The 18,258-nt window shown below is 35.9% G+C and overlaps 1 pseudogene across 1 annotated transcript in view; it reads left to right on the forward strand.

Annotated features, from left to right (window-relative positions):
• Window positions 1-586: 586 nt before the first annotated feature.
• The window catches only part of LOC149216746 (4-coumarate--CoA ligase-like 7), a 310,537-nt pseudogene continuing 292,865 nt past the window's right edge, over window positions 587-18,258 (forward strand). The window contains exons 1-3 of the transcript XR_016250594.1: window positions 587-1,320; window positions 10,915-10,955; window positions 17,443-17,965. The product of XR_016250594.1 is annotated as a 4-coumarate--CoA ligase-like 7 (transcript). The remainder of the gene's footprint in view (window positions 1,321-10,914; window positions 10,956-17,442; window positions 17,966-18,258) is intronic.

Raw genomic sequence — 18,258 nt, forward strand, 5'->3', positions numbered from 1 at the left:
ACATGCAATTTTTTTTTGAGTGCAAAATTCACAGAGAAAAAATTGATCTTTCTCAACACTTAATAGATCCAAAATGAAAATAGATATTAACAAGTTTGAAAACAAGTATAAACTGATTTTTAGATTTAAACATTATTTTTTTATTATTTATAATTAATATATATTTTTTTCTTTTATGTTATTATAATTTTTGATATATTATATTTCATATCTAAAACGAAGGGAGGAAACAATATAAATCTTCCTGATCCGGTACTACTCGGTAATAGGTATTTACTAACTGTTAAAAACATTTCAAAATAGCAGTATATTTTAGAAAACATTTCTGAAATGTTATCCAAATTTATGAGTATATTTAACCAAAAATTTTAATCAGCCCAGCTGAACAGCTCTGGATCTTCGAAGTTTTTCGTTTACCTTCAACGGGTTGGGTTGACTTGCCATGAATACATTCTGATGTTTATCCAGGTTAAAAGAACTTACGCAACATTTATAGCAAGTGTGCCTCACAGATGTGATTGGCCCTGCACGTTGTAGATTTTCAACCAAAAGATTGGTACTTTAGTATTTGCTCACAGGTTAACCTTTTGCTAGAGTGAAATCATTCTTTGGGATTCTCATGGTTGTATCATCGAAATTGATAAAATGGGAATTCTCATAGGGCTTTAATTTACAGACCCAGAAACTGAAATAGGAAACTTTACAGACCCAGAAACTAAATTAGGGAACTTGACGGCTGCCCAGTGCCTGTAAATCTAAAACCGAAGCAACTTCTCCCATAGAAAACTCATGTCATATCCTTGAACTGAGATTTTTCAGTTGACAGTAACCTCAGGGCCTACTACTGGGTGCAAGTTCTCATCAAACATAATTGATATGGAGAAATCTGGTTATGGGAATGACGGAATATTCAGATCCCTGAGGCCGCCATTGAAGCTTCCAAAGCACGAGAACACCGACATGGTTTCTTTCATGTTCAGAAATTGGTCATCCTACGATCACAGATTAGCACTGGCAGATGCAGATTCCGGAGAGAAACTGAGCTTCAGGGAATTCAAAGACAAGGTAAGGGCAGTGGGCAGTGGATTAAGTCAATTGGGTATTAGAAAAGGAGACGTGGTGCTCCTGTTTTCTCCCAATTCTATTTATTTTCCCCTGTGTTTCTTTGGGATTGTTTCAATTGGGGCGGTAGCAACTACTGCAAATCCATTGTATACTGCCATGGAAGTGGCTAAACAGGTCAAGGATTCAAAACCCAAGCTCATCATAATTGTCACAGAGCTATGGGATACAGTTAAAGATCTGGGTTTGCCTGTAATAGTGATTGGGGACCATGAGGATGCTAAGAGAGCCAGTTCTCCCATTATTTTATTTTCCAAGGTCTTGACCATGGGTGCCCAGAGGAATCCACCTGAAGTTATAATCAAGCAGACTGACATAGCTGCACTGTTGTATTCTTCTGGGACCACTGGGACAAACAAAGGGGTGATCTTAACTCACAGGAATTTCATGGCTCTTGCCTTGATGGTGACCAGTGACCAAGAAATGATTGGTGTGAAGCATAAGGTTGTCTTATGTGTTGTTCCCATGTTTCATGTCTATGGGTTGGCATCTCTCTCATATGGGCAGCTCCAGATAGGAAATGCTGTGGTTTCAATGAGGAAATTTACATTTATAAGGATGTTGGAGATCATTCAAGAATATAAGGTATCCTATTTACCTATAGTGCCACCCATTATGATTGCTATTGCAAAACAGAATGTTGTGGCACAATATGATCTGTCTTCTTTGAACGAGATTATCAGTGGAGCAGCACCTTTGGACAAGGATATCATGGAGGAATGTGCAAAAAGAATCCCACAGGCCACAATTAATCAGGTGCATATCTATATCCATATTGTATCCTCTTTAATACTCAATAAAATATTTTTGTTTACTTTCTGCAATAGGTTTATGGGACATAAATTGTATGAAAAAAAAGTAATACAACTTGGCTGCCATTTATCTCAATAGTGTATCTACCTGTTTCATGTTTTAAATCAATACATATTTTTGAAGTTATAAAACAGCTTTGTGATTTTTTTTTTCTCTGTTTAATTAGATGGTTTCTTTATATTTGGTTAATATAAAGAATATCCCAACATCATTATTTTTTTGTCAAAGTATAAATTCTTTTCTTAATTTATAACTTTTTAATTTAGATATTGCACTTTCTTCATAATTTTCATTTCAGACTCTCGTTTCTAACCTTTGTCATTAAATAACTTCACTGCATTTTCTTCGGTGTTGAAATCGAACACTTGAATGCCAAGGCAATGGTGGATCTGTTCAAGACTAATCATATTGAAGATAATTCAAGGCAATGGTGGATCTGTTCAAGACCAATCATATTGAAGATAATTGTCATGGTTACGTTAAACTTGTGTATTGTAGACAAGTTTCTATTTAATATTTTTTTTAGTATTTTATATAAGTTTTTATTTAATTTTTTTTCCAAGTAGGGTAGATAAGTTTTCATTTTTTAGTAGATAATGGTGTTTTTTTAGGAGTTAATGGTGTTTTTGGTTTTGGTGTTGAATATTTTTAAATCTCGACTATTTCACAAAATAAAATTTTCAAAAATTTAATAATGTTAATAAAATTTGATTTAAAAATAACATCTATCTATATAGTTAAAATTTAAGAAAATCTCACTAACAATATTAATGTAAACATAAATATCCATGTCTAAATTGCAAACACCTTATTTTTTGAGGTATCCATGAATCTTTTGGCACCAACAAATAGGTAATTTAGATTAGAAAGTAATAAATTCATAGTTGCATCGTAACCAACATAACTCCATGGAAACTAACCAAGAAAACTGACTACTAATCAATGAAATTATTTTTTCTGGAAATCTGGAAAAAAGAGACTCTTGCTAAACTCAATGATTGAATATGCATGCCAAAAAAACCTTACTTAAGTCATTTATGCATTCCCTCCCCATATTTGTGCTCAATATGAGAGGCACCGATAGATTATTAGGTCATTCCTTTTTTGAAGGCCTAAGTAGAGTTGATCCGAACCAAAAAAATTCCTCTGTCCAGGTTAAAGAAATGAAGTTGTTTAAATGTTGTAAACAAATGCATTCACTAACAGAATAAAATAACACACATCATAATTCATAATAGTACACAAAATTTACGTGTTAAAATCCTCAAGGAAACATTCATGGGAAAGGCAATTAGGCTTTAGCAAGGCAATTACACTTTATTCTTCTTCAAGATAGTTATTACTTTAAAGCTTACAATATAGTGAATTTATTCTTTTTTAAGAGAATTATTACATTCAACTTACAATATAGCCTTTTCTCGGAGAACATATATGAGGTAGGCCTTTATAATAGTTTTGGTAACTATATTTTCATTTGTAAATAACCACAATAACATTTACTTGAGTAAACATAAAATTTAGATTTACTAATTGTTGTCATATTTTAACAGTCTCCACCTTGGGCAACAAGTTTCCTTATGCTTTGCCAAAGTCCTATCATGTTTTCTGCAAATCAAGAGAGGAGAAACATCATTGTAACTTCTCTATCAACACTAGTTGTGAATATGTCTACATAGTTTTCTCAAGTGTGAACCTTTATGAACCTTTATGAGATCTACTCCACCTCCATCGATAACTTGTCTTACATAATGGTACTTTATATCAATATGTTTGGTTTTGCTATGGTAAACATGATTTGTAGCCAAATGTAGTGTGCTTTGACTATCACAGAAAATAGTTACGCTACTCTGCTTTCTCCCAAGTTCACCTAAAAGTCCCTTTAACCAAATTACCTCTTTGCAAACATGTGAGACAACAATTTATTCTACCTATGTGGTGGATAAAGCAACTATTTCTTGAACCTTTGACATCCAACTGATGGATCCCCTGCAAGAGCAAAGACATATCATGAAGTGGACCTCTTCTTGTCCAAATCACCTGCATAACTTGAGCAAGCATATCCGTAGACATAATATTTACAACCATTAAAGGTGATACAATAATTACTAGTTCCTCTAAGATATCGAAACACCCATTTCACTTCAGCTTAATGCTCTTTTCTTGGATTTTCCATGAACTTTCTAACAACTCATACTGCATGTGAAATATCATATCTAGTACAAGCCATTGCATACATTATACTTCCTATTGCACTAGCATATAGTACATGAGACTATACTCATTTTCTTCTTCTTTACTAGGACATAATCTAGAAGAAAGATTAAAATGGGAAGCACAAGGGATAGTAATTGGTTTCACATTTTTCATCCTGAACTTCTCAAATATTTTCTCTACATACTTCTACTATGAAAACCTAAGCTTACCATTTTTCTTTTCTCTATGTATTTCAATGCCCAAGATTTGTTTAGAAGCTCCTAGATCCTTCATATCAAACTTCATAGCCATCTAATCCTTCAACCTTTTGATCTCTTCCATGCTCTTACTTGCAATGAGCATATCATAAACATACAACAATAAGATAATGAATATTCTGTTAAAACTTTTAAATTATTCAAAATGATCATAATCACTTCTAGTATAATTCTAGTTCATCTTGAAGGAATCAAACTTTTTGTACCATTGCCTAAGCAACAACTTCAGGTCATACAATGATTTATTGAGCTTTCAAACTAATCTTTTGTTGTGATGTTGCAAAAAACCTTCTAATTGTTCCATATAAATATCCTCATCCAAATCTCCATGCAAGAAAGATGTTTTAACATCTAATTGTTCTAACTCCAAGTCAAGAAAAGTAGTTAGTGCTAACACAATGTGAACATAAATAAGTTTAACTATTGGCAAAAATCATTCGTGGAAATATACACCTTCCATCTGTGAGTAAATTTTTGTAACTGGTCTAGCCTTGTAGCTTTCAATATTACCATCAATGCCTCTTTTCAATTAAAGACCCATTTGCATCCAAAAACCTTTTTATCTCTTGAGAGTTCTACTATATCCCATGTATTGTTTTTCTCCAAGGAATCCATTTCCTCTTTCATCATTGTTTTTGTTTTTTCATTGTTGATATCATTTACTACCTTTTGGCAACAAGAAGGTTCTTCCACATCAATAATCAAAGTAGTGGTTGAAACAAATTTGGTATACCTTTTTAGAGCTTTTATGTCCCGTGTAGATCTTATCGGTATAGGTTTTGGACTTCAACACTTTATAGAGTGTCTTCAACATCTATAACTTCTTTATCTCTAGAAGTTTCTTCTTGCTTCCATGTATTTGTAAATGGTTATGTCTCAAACTGAATTTGTTGATTTGGTGTATGTCCTTGCTTAACAACTCCTTCAACACTATCTAATTTAGTAAGAGAAAATTCATCAAATATCATGTCTTTGCTAGTGATGATTTTGTGGGCAGTAGGATCCCACAACTTATATCCCTTAGCAACATCATCATAACCAATAAGGATGTATTTATTCGATTTAGGGTCTAATTTAGAAAGTTGATTCTTAGGAATAAGAGCATACATATCACAACCAAAAATATTTAAATTCAAATAATCACATGGATGATCTGTCCATACTTCCTTACGAATTTTGTAGTTTATTGCAACATATGGTGATCTATTCACTAGATAACAATCAATACTGACTGCTTTTTCCCACAACTCTTGTTGCAAATCAACAATGCTTAGATGCATTTTTCTCTTTCCAAAAGAGTCATATTCATGTGTTCTACCACACCATTTTGTTGAGGGGTATTAATGGTGGTTTTATGTCTTATGATCCTAATCTCCTTGCAATATTCTTCAAATTCTAAAGAAGAAAACTCACTACGATTATCTATTCTTAGACATTTGATTTCCCTATTGGTTCTCTTCTCCACCATAGTTTTAAATTGTTTAAAAGTTTTAAACACACTAGATTTTCTTTTTGATACATAGGCCCATACCTTTCTAGAAAAATCATCTATAAATGAAAAAAATACGACGATCCTCTAAAAGAAACAGTTAGGGATGGTCCCCAACATTAGAATGAATGTAGTAAAGAACACCTTTACTATTACGATTGTCTGCTTTAGATTTTTGTTTACAATGTTTCCTAAAAATATAATGTTTGCATAAACTTAAATTCAAAGATTTCAAATTTGGAAGTAACTTGTGATTAATCAATACTTGAGGTCCCTTTTTGCTCATATGACCAAGTCGCTAATTGCATAAATGAGTGGGTTGAGCTTCTTTCTTAGTTGCCACTATTTCTTCACTGATATGAGTACTTCCCATGAGCTTGTAAATATTCTCTATCTTCGTAGCCTTCGTGACCACTAGAGCGCCCTTGGAAAATTTAAACATTCCACCTTGACTTATGAACTTACAACCACTAGAATCTAATACTCCCAAAGAAGTTAGCTTTTTCTTCAACTCAGGTACATGTCATACATATGTTAATATTCTCACAATACCATCAAACATCTTGATTTTGACACTCCCAACACCAATAATTTTACAAAAAACATTATTACCCATAAGGATAGAGCCACCATTAATAACTTCATAAGTAGAAAGACAATCATTATTTAAACACATATGATGAAATGTCCCTGAATATAATATCCGATATAATTAATATTTAGGAGCATCACAAAACAACACCTCAACGATCATACCTAAATTTGATTCATCTGGATTTGGCTCTTTTTTTTAATTCTCCTTGGATTCTTGTATTTTCCAGTAGTCTTTCTGGAGATGGCTTGATGTTTTGCAGAACCAACATCTCGGTTTGTTCTTTTTCCTTTTGAATTTTATGTAGAAGAACCTCTTAATTTGTCTCCTCTTTATCTAAAGCAATCTCTAGCCACCATTTCTTTTGGCTTTGAGGTTTCAACACTTGATTTCCTTCTCACTTCTTTAGATAATAGAACTCCAACAACAACATCAAATTCAAGGGTTTATGTTGTGCTCAAGATGATGGAGATTACAAATGGTCCCAAGATTCAAGCTGTGAACACAATAATGTAATTGGCTTATATTCACTATCAAGTTTGACATATTCATTGTTTAACTAGAACATAAAAGTATTAAATGTTGGAATTATGGCACAGGTGTTGTCCTTGATGGCAACTCTCTTTGGTAACAGATCTCAGTTCAGGTTTTCAGAATGAAGGAAAAGACATATACACAGGTTCATCTAGACGAAGACACGTATACACGCGGGTTAGACGTTTCAAAGGCGCGTGTGCATATACACGCACTTTCATGCAAGGAAAAGCACGTATATGTTGGAGAACTTACCTTTGGTCCGTGGTAGTTAGTCCTTGGTATTTGAACCTATGGTTTTGGACCATGGTACCTCGTCAGACGTGTTGATCCCAAGTATTGGGTCCGTGGTATTGGTTTATTATGGTTTTGGACCGTGGTATTGTGGAAGGCCTAAAACTATAAAAGAGGAAGGAGATCATGTGGCAAGGAATCATCTGAATTGTTATTGAATATCTGATAAAGGGCTAGATTTGGAATACTGGTAATTGGGTTATGGTGCAGATATGGATCTGAATGAAGGAGGAACCTTAGCACAAAGAAATGGATAAGTTCTATTGATGGATCATAATCCTTAAGCTTGAATGATAGTATCTTTGTATGATTTTGATCTGTTATATATGGCGCTTGCTTGATCTATAAAATTGATAATCTGGGTTAATTAGAGTTTGAATATCTGAAAGAGCTAATTATCCTTTATAGATCTGTATGCAGGTTTAGAAGCGAAGGCACGTATATACGCTGGTTCAGTGAAGGAAAACAACATATACACAGGTTGTCCCATACGCATAAGCGTATGCACGCAGATTTTAGGCTATTAAAGTAGCGTATATATTTTGAGTTGTGATCTTGCTGCTTTTGTTTATTGCTGCAGTGTTTTGGGTTCAGATTTGGTGTGTGGTTACTGTTACTGTGATCTGGGTACAGTCATCAGAGAAGTGTTTATTTTGATTCAGTTTTGATTGGTGAAGAGGTGATTGGTTGATGCAAAAATTCTTGATGTTTGATTGATGTTATCTGTGGATCTAGTCTGAAAATTTATGAAACGTGGTCCCTGGAAGAAAGAGAAGGTTGTAGCCTTCTGTAGGCCAGCACCTACGTACTAGTATCTTGGCTAGTGCAAGAGCTAAGGGGGTTGTAGCTCCCTTCCAGGAGAAGCTGGAGAACGAGAGAGGGTTGTAGCTCTCTGCAGGTTGCAGCCTGTGTACTGGTAAATGACTGCACCAGTACATTGTAAAAAGAAGTTTCTAATTAAAAGAAGATAGAGACGAATTGCAGCAGGTGGTTTTCACCCACATTGGGTTTCCACCTTATATCTTGTGTTCTTGTGTGTGATTGTCTTCTGTTCTGTTTTACTATTCCTGCTTACTGGTTATTTGATTCTGAAACACTGATTAACAATCGACATCTGACAAATAAAGTAAATTATAAGTTTGCATTGTATACGCTGTTTTATTTCAACATAGTTGCGTATATACGCGGGTCTAATTAACTGAAGTAGCGTATATTATCTGAATTTGAAAAAAGAATATTTGACTAGATAACACTGATTCACCCCCCCCCCCCTCTCAGTATTATTTCCAACAATTGGTATCAAAGCCAGGTTCTTCAGAAGAAGCTTGATCGCTTGAAGGAAGATCTTTCATCATGAGCAACTACGAGAGGGAAGCATCAATCAGGCCACCGATTTTTGATGGGACAAACTTCGTATATTGGAAGGTAAGAGTTACTGCCTATCTTCAATCTCTTGGTACAGAAGTCTGGGATATCATAGAAACAGGGTATACTTTTCCATCAACAACTCCTACAGATCCGGCTGAGAAGAAGAAATATGAAACAAATGCAAAAGCAGTCAATACTCTATTAGGATGCCTATCACAATCAGAATTTGTCAAGGTTATGCAGTATAAATCCGCTAAAGAAATATGGGACAAGATTGTTCTGAGCTATGAAGGAGATGATCAGGTAAAACGAGCAAAACTTCAAACCCTCAGAATTCAGTATGAAAATCTTAGAATGTACAATGATGAAAGTGTGGCTAACTATTTTCTTCGTGTAGATGAGATTGTTAATTGTATGAAAAATTTGGGTGAAGAAATAAAAGAGGCTGTTGTGGTTGAAAAAGTTCTAAGATCTTTGTCCCCTAGGTTTGAATCTAAAGTTTCTGCAATAGAAGAAAAGGAGAATCTACAAAACCTTAAAATGTCACAGCTGCACGAAATTCTAACTGCTTATGAAATGAGGAAAGGAGGTCCATCAGACAGGAGAGAAGCTGCCTTCAAGGCTTCAGGCAAAGGAGAGCACTATGAGTCAGGACACATGTCAGAAGAAGAAGAAGAATCAAATTTTGTCAGAAATCTTCAACGGGGTACTGGACGATTCCGAGGTAAGTTACCTTTCAAATGCTTTGCTTGTGGAAGAGTCAGTCACTATGCTGCCAAGTGTCCTCATAAGGATAAGATTGACAAAGGGAAGGAACCTGTTAGATGGAACAAGAAACAGAATGCAACTAAGAAAAGTTACTACACTCATGAAGACAGTGATGGCCTATCAAATAGTGACGAAGATGAACGAGGTAATGATTATAAACTTTTAATGGCTTTTGAAGATGATGATTACATGGACGCTATAGATGCAGATGGTTTTTATGAAGATATTTCACGACTCAAAACATGTTTAGAAGAAAAAGATATGATCATTGATACTCTGCAACTCCAACTTGATGAAAAGGAAAAATCCCTTGAGAAGTTAGAATGTGAAATTGTTGGCCTTAGAAAAGAAATTAAGAAAAGAAAGGCTCTTAATCTTAAATTTGTTAAAGGATCTGAAACTCTGGATGAGATTATCAATGTACAACGTTCTCCACTAATCAAGACAGGTCTGAGTTATAATGGAGAAACATCTCAAGCATCCACCTTAAAGAGTTATCTTGATGCAGCAAGGAGGAATGAGAAAAAGCCCAATGGAGATCACTAGGTAAAGCAGGGACGAATTACATCAAGAACAAACAAAGACTACTAGGTAAACCAGAGGCAATCCATCTTAAGGGTGAACAAAAGCTACAACCAGCCGTAGGTAAAAAATTCTCAATTTGCTTCAAGAATGGATGACAATAGAAATTACAATCATTTGGCTGGTAGATTTGATAATCGCATAAGTTTCTTCAATGGCAAATGTTTCTCTTGCCATAACTTTGGTCACAAAGCAGCTCAATGTGTTGCCTATAAGACAATCATGGCTAGAGAATCTCAAAAACAAAGAAGTATGACTGGGATTGCGAAAAGGACCTATAACAACTTTTCGGCCCTTGAAAATGAAATTGAATGTTCTATTTGTAATAACTTCAGTCATGAAGATTCTGAATGCAGGAGCAGGTTTCGGCAGACAAAGGAACAAGCCTCAAGCACTAGAACATGGAGAATAAAGGAACCACAACCAGAAAGATGTGGGATAGCTTTTTATGCAGAAGGATAGGAAAATCTATGGTACATCGACAATGGATGTTCGAAGCATATGACAGATGATAAAGAAAAACTTGAATCATATACTGCTTTAGAAAAGGGAAAGAAAGTTTCTTTTGGAAACGATATCCTTGCAGCCATAAAAGGAAAAGGCACTGCTCAGTTGAAAGAAAAAGTCAAAGCTGGAAATGTTTTGTATGTTGATGGCTTGAAGCATAATCTACTGAGTGTTAGTCAGACGTGCGATCAAGGAACCGAGGTAATATTTTGATCAAATGGATGTAGTGTTCGTGATCTTGATACATGAAAAACAATGATCAAAGGTAGAAGAACTCCAAATAATTTATACATATTTGAAGAAGGACAACAACAATGCTATTTGAGCAAGGATGATGAACACTGGTTATGGCACCGGAGGTTGGGGCATCTAAGCTTTTCACAAATAAGGAAAGCATGCAAATACCAGGCAGTTCGTGGTCTTCCAGATATCAAAATTCCAGACAACACAATATGAAAATCATGTCAGTTTGGTAAGCAAACCAGAACTAACTTCCCTGAGAAGGAAGGATAAGCTAGCAGGCCTCTTGAGCTAGTCCATACAGATGTATGTGGTCCATTTAGGACAAGGTCACCTCGAGGAGAAGAATACTTTATATTATTCATTGACGACTTCTCCAAGATGGTTTGGTTAGGACTTATGAAGCACAAAGACGAAGCATTCGAAAAATTCAAATCCTTCAAAGCCTTGGCTGAAAACTAATCAGATCACAAAATTAAGTGCCTTAGGTCTGACAGAGGTGGGGAATTTACCTCAAATGAATTTTTATTTCTGTGAAGAACATGGAATAAGAAGGGAATTCTCTACAGCTAGGACTCCTCAACAAAATGGAGTGGTGGAAAGGATGAACAGAATGATCCAACAAATGGCTCGTGCTATGCTTGATGAATCTGGAACTCCTGCAACCTTCTGGGGTGAAGCTGCATCTGCTGCCATTGTTATTCTCAACAAAACAAATGTCCGAGTGAACAACACTCAAACTCCTCATGAGCTTTGGTATGGTGAGACTCCTTTGGTAAAGCATTTCAAAATTTTTGGAAGCAAATGCTATATTAAGAACAATGATGAACAGCTTGGCAAACTTGAACCTAGAGCAGATGAAGGCATTCTCCTTGGTTATTCTCCCCACAGCAAGGCATATAAGTGTTACAATAAAAGACTTGGAAGAATTGTTGACAGCATTGATGTAGTGGTTGATGAAAAAGGATACATTCCTAGGCAAGTAAATTATGAAAATATCGAAGAGGATGAAGACTACTCTCCAAATTAGACTAATGATGAAGAAGAACCTCAAGAGGCACCAGAGGAACAGATAAGGATAAAAGAGAAGACTCCATCCAGGTACGTTCAGAAGAATCATCCAGAATCTCAGATTTTGGGGCAGAAAGAGGCAGGTGTACAAACAAGAAGAACAATTGCAGAAGCCTCAAGCTATTTGGCATTGCTCTCCTCCACTGAGCCACAAAATGTAAAAGAGGCATGCAAAGATGAATGCTGGGTCAAGGCAATGGATGAAGAACTTGAGCAGATCGAAAAGAACAACACTTGGGAGTTGGTTCCTAGACCAAAAGATAAGAATGTCACAGGGACAAAATGGATCTTTAAAAATAAGTTGAATGAAAATGGAGAAGTAGTCAGAAACAAGGCCAGACTTGTGTGTAAAGGGTATGCTCAACAAGAAGGAATAGACTTTGAAGAAACTTTTGCTCCCGTTGCTATACTTGAGGCCATCCGAATGTTCCTTGCTCTCTCAAGCTTTCAGAAGTTCAAAGTATTTCAAATAGACGTGAAATCAGCCTTTCTGAATGGAGACTTAGAAGAAGAAGTGTACATTGAGCAACCAGATGGTTTTATTCTTGGGAATGATCCAAATCTTGTATGCAGACTAAAAAAAGCTCTCTATGGTCTTAAACAGGCTCCAAGGGCTTGGTACTACCAGTTGGACAAATATCTTCATCAACAAGGTTTTTCAAAAGGATCAGCAGATAGTAATCTCTATATAAAAATTGAAAATGACAAATTGCTAATACTTGTTGTGTTTGTAGATGATATTATCTTTGGAAGCAATGAAGAAGCTATGAGTCAAAGCTTTACCTTGGTGATGCAGAAAGAATTCGAAATGTCCTTGCTTGGAGAACTGACATACTTTCTTGGATTGCAAATCCAACAAAATGAAGGCGGTATCTTCTTGTCTAAAACCAAGTACCTCAAGCAGATTCTGAAGAAGTATGGCATGGAAGATTCGAAACCAGTATGTACCCCCATGGTTACAGGATGCAACCTCAGTGCAAATGATGAATCAACAGCAGTGCATCAACCAACCTACAGATCTATGATTGGAAGTCTACTTTATTTAACAGGTACCTGACCAGACATCATGCATGCAATGGGAATAGTTGGAAGATTTCAAGCAAATCCAAAGGAAACTCATCTTCAGGCAGTGAAGAGAATTTTCAAGTATCTTCAAAGAACTCAAAATTATGGCTTATGGTATCCTAGAGATACAGATCTCACTCTTCATGCGTATACAGATGCAGATTGGGCTGGAAGCGTGGATGACAGGAAGAGCACAAGTGGTGGTGCATTCTTTATGGGTTCCAGATTAGTATCTTGGTTGAGCAAGAAATAGAGTTCGATCGCTTTATCTACAACTAAAGCGGAATATGTGGCTGCTGCATCTTGTTGCACTCAACTTCTTTGGATGATGCAAACCTTGCAGGACTTTCAAATCACTTGTACACCACCTATCTCCATCTTATGTGATAATACAAGTGCAATCAACATTTCAAAGAACCCAGTCATGCATTCAAAGACCAAGCACATACCGATCAAGTATCACTTTCTCCGGGAACAAGTGTTGGAACAAAAGGTCAAATTGGAGTATGTTCCTTCTAAGGAACAAGTTGCTGATATTCTCACCAAACCACTGCCCAGGGAGACATTTGAATATCTCAGACAAAAGTTGGGAGTATTTGATGCATCATCTTGCTGTTAAATCTTGTCTGTTTCATAGAAAAATGGGTGTAGGCGAGTTGCTTAAGGAGGATCCGCGTACATACGCCGGTTTGTGCAGAGTCAGTCGCGTATATGGAGGTTTGATGGATATCAGTAGGGACAGGCTCTGGTTGAAGATATTTTGATATGGGTCTGACTGAGACCATCCGGCACAGGTTCAGGGGGAGCAGATAATCTTCTAATAATGCATTGTTGGCATTATCTTAGAAGCTTTTGGTTCTAGATCACAACTGTTGTTGGTTTCAGGTGGAACAAAGGCAGAGGGAGAACAGAAGGAAATCTTGGTTGTTGATCTAAATGGTGATTGACAGATGCTGCTGCTATCAGTTATTGGTGACTTTCATAAGTCTTGTTCTAGATATTTCGTCTCTATGTCATGTATCTCTTTTGTGGTATCTCTTTTATGGTGTCAAGGTCATGTAACGACCTATTTTGGTTTCCCCACTATGCCTGGGATGAACATGTAATGAACTTGGTTGTCATATGTAAATTTCTAATGTATCCCCACTTGGTTGGGTGATGGATGTATGTATTGAGTCTTTTGGTGATAGGAAGGTCTTTTATGATGCATAAGTCATGGTTCTTCTTGAAGAACATCTTTTGCAGATCTTGCCTACAGTCAGGGGGAGCATGATCAGCACGGTAGGGCAGAAATTTCAGCATGTACTCAGGGGGAGCACAACCCTTTGCCCTTGATGACAAAGGGGGAGAATGACTTTGAGGATGTTGGGTTGCCATCAAGTCCAAAGGGGGAGATTGTTGGCATTATGGCACAGGTTTGGAGCTATGGCACAGGTGTTGTCCTTGATGGCAACTCTCTTTGGTAACAGATCTCAGTTCAGGCTTTCAGAATGAAGGAAAAGACATATACGCAGGTTCATCTAGATGAAGACGCGTATACACGCGGGTTAGATGTTTCAAAGGCGCATGTGCGTATACACACACTTTCATGCAAGGAAAAGCGCGTATATGTTGGAGAACTTACCTTTGGTCCGTGGTAGTTAGTCCTTGGTATTTGAACCTATGGTTTTGGACCATGGTACCTCGTCAGACGTGTTGATCCCAAGTATCGAGTCCGCGGTATTGGTTTATTATGGTTTTGGACCGTGGTATTGTGGAAGGCCTAAAACTATAAAAGAGGAAGGAGATCATGTGGCAAGGAATCATCTGAATTGTTATTGAATATCTGATAAAGGGCTAGATCTGGAATACTGGTAATTGGGTTATGGTGCAGATCTGGATCTGAATGAAGGAGGAACCTTAGCACAAAGAAATGGATAAATTCTATTGATGGATCATAATCCTTAAGCTTGAATGATAGTATCTTTGTATGATTTTGATCTGTTATATGTGGCGTTTGCTTGATCTATAAAATTGATAATCTGGGTTAATTAGAGTTTGAATATCTGAAAGAGCGAATTATCCTTTATAGATCTGTACATAGGTTCAGTGAAGCGAAGGCGCGTATATACGATGGTTCAGTGAAGGAAAACAGCGTATACGCAGGCTGTCCCATACACATAAGCGTATGCATGTAGGTTTCAGGCTATTAAAGTAGCATATATATTTTGAGTTGTGATCTTGCTGCTTCTGTTTATTGTTGCAGTGTTTTGGGTTCAGATTTGGTGTGTGGTTACTGTTACTGTGATCTAGGGACAGTCATCAGAGAAGTGTTTATTTTGATTCAGTTTTGATTGGTGAAGAGGTGATTGGTTGATGCAGAAATTCTTGATGTTTGATTGATGTTATCTGTGGATCTAGTCTGAAAATTTATGAAACGTGGTCCCTTGAAGAAAGAGAAGGTTGTAGCCTTCTATAGGCCAGCACCTACGTACTAGTATCTTGGCTAGTGCAAGAGCTAAGGGGGTTGTAGCTTCCTTCCAGGAGAAGCTGGAGAACGAGAGAGGGTTGTAGCTCTCTGTAGGTTGCAGCCTGCGTACTGGTAAAGGACTACACCAGTACATTGTAAAAAGAAGTTTCTATTTAAAAGAAGATAGAGACAAATTGCAGCAGGTGGTTCTCACCCACATTGGGTTTCCACCTTATATCTTGTGTTCTTGTGTGTGATTGTCTTCTGTTCTGTTTTACTGTTCCTGCTTATTGGTTATTTGATTCTGAAACACCGATTAACAATCAACATTTGACAGATAAAGTAAATTATAAGTTTGCATTGTATATGCGGTTTTATTTCAACATAGTTGTGTATATACGCGGGTCTAATTAACTAAAGTAGCGTATATTATCTGAATTTGAAAAAGGAATATTTGACTAGATAATACTGATTCACCCCCCCCCCCCCTCTCAGTATTATTTCCAACATTAAATACATTTAGGTGATCTGAAATCTTCTTACCTTCTTTCATATTCAAGTTGTACAACTACCTCTTTAAGTAGATTTCATTCTTCGAGGATTTGGTCATGTATATAACTTCCAACATGGCCCAAAAATCTGTTTTCGTAGCTTCTCTAATGATGTTAAATAAAACATCATCAGTGAGACACAACCAAATTGTACTGAGGGCTTTGGCATCAAAGTCCTCCTATTCATCATCGATCATTATAACATTCTTCTTACTCCTACCACCTAATGCCTTATGCAACACCTATTCATGGGGGCTTCACTAGGGGAGCAATACCATGTAACCACGTGTGTTCATATTCGGGGATATATATTGAAGAAAAGATGACATAATATATTGAGCATATAATAGGGGGTAAAGGGCTTTTATATTGGCATGTATAAAACATGGAGCTCAAAGTTAATGAAAAAATATAAAGGGGTATAAAAAATGTTAATGAAAAAAATGGATACGTATATTATCTATTGAAAATAGGTGTTTTTTAAATTGGGAAGGTGTAATTTTTTTTTGTATTGGTAGGAGGTTAAATATTGTGATTTTTAGAGGTATTTTCCCATACATAGTCAAATTAATGGTATTATTTAGTATTCTACAAACGCACGTGATATGTCAAAGGTTCATTGAGTGAAGCCTCCCTGCCCCTGTTGTGCTAGGAAATCTCAAGTTTTTAACTTCCACAATTCCAAATTGTTTTTCCTATTAATTTTTTCAACTTCAAATTTTGCATTTTCCATAGCTTTGTACACAAACGCTTCTCCTAGGAAAATAAATATTCAATCAAATCAAAAAATAAACACTTCAAAAACCTCGTTCAAAAAACCTGTTTACAAAATTATGTTCCATGTTTCATAAACCCTACTTCACTTTTTATTTCAAAAAAAATTGTTTCAAAAAAGCCCTTCTTTTAAAAAACAAAATCCCCCAAAAAAAACATTGTTTCAAACCACCCTTGAAACCCTCTTTTAAAATTGGTTTATGTTGGTTTTCTTTACAAATCTAAAAATCTAAATCTTTGTTAGGGTTTACTTCTTTTATATAGAGAAATACTTTAGACAAGTTCCTATATATATATATATATATATATATATAGATAAACAATTTCACCAATTTTTTTAATGGTAAATGTTAATTTTCTTAGGATTATATTGTTCTTTGCTTTAGATAATTGCATTGTACATTAAATTCACCCCACAACATCATAACATCATCACATCATTAAAAACCATGTAGAAAGAACAACATCATCAACAATGAAGTGAAATAATAAAAGGAACACCGACATAAAATCATGCACAAATAAAGACACGAGGATTTGGTCGGAGACCAGGGTAAAACCCCATAAGGGGGAAAACCTGGAATTCAATTCTTCTTCTTCTATTAGAGACTCATCAATTGTTCAGCTAAGATACAAAGTACATTCATATAAATATATATCATTACATCAGGCCTCTTAGGGCCACTCCAAGTCAATACACAACTTTGATTCTGAATTGACTTTCGATAATCAAAGGATGCTAAGAGAGCCAGTTCTCCCATTATTTTATTTTCCAAGGTCTTGACCATGGGTGCCCAGAGGAATCCACCTGAAGTTATAATCAAGCAGACTGACACAGCTGCACTGTTGTATTCTTCTGGGACCACTGGGACAAACAAAGGGGTGATCTTAACTCACAGGAATTTCATGGCTCTTGCCTTGATGGTGACCAGTGACCAAGAAATGATTGGTGTGAAGCATAAGGTTGTCTTATGTGTTGTTCCCATGTTTCATGTCTATGGGTTGGCATCTCTCACATATGGGCAGCTCCAGATAGGAAATGCTGTGGTTTCAATGGGGAAATTTACATTTACAAGGATGTTGGAGATCATTCAAGAATATAAGGTATCCTATTTACCTATAGTGCCACTCATTATGATTGCTATTGCAAAACAGAATGTTGTGGCACAATATGATCTGTCTTCTTTGAACGAGATTATCAGTGGAGCAGCACCTTTGGACAAGGATATCATGGAGGAATGTGCAAAAAGAATCCCACAGGCCACAATTAATCAGGTGCATATCTATATCCATATTGTATCCATCTTTTACAATAGAGTATTTTAGATACAACAAAATATTTTTGTTTACTTTCTTCAATATGCTTATGGGACAGAAATTGTATGAAAAAAAAAAAGTAATACAACTTGGCTGCCATTTATCTCAATATTGTATCTACCTGTCTCATGTTTTAAATCAATACATATTTTTGAAGTTATAAAACAGCTTTGTGATTATTATTTTTTTCTGTTTAATTAGATGGTTTCTTTATATTTGGTTAATATAAAGAATATCCCAACATCATATTT

The sequence above is a fragment of the Pinus tabuliformis genome, chromosome 1_1 (assembly GCF_031772625.1).
Source record: "Pinus tabuliformis cultivar Carrire ecotype Pingquan chromosome 1_1, CPIR1, whole genome shotgun sequence".
NCBI lineage: Eukaryota > Viridiplantae > Streptophyta > Pinopsida > Pinales > Pinaceae > Pinus > Pinus tabuliformis.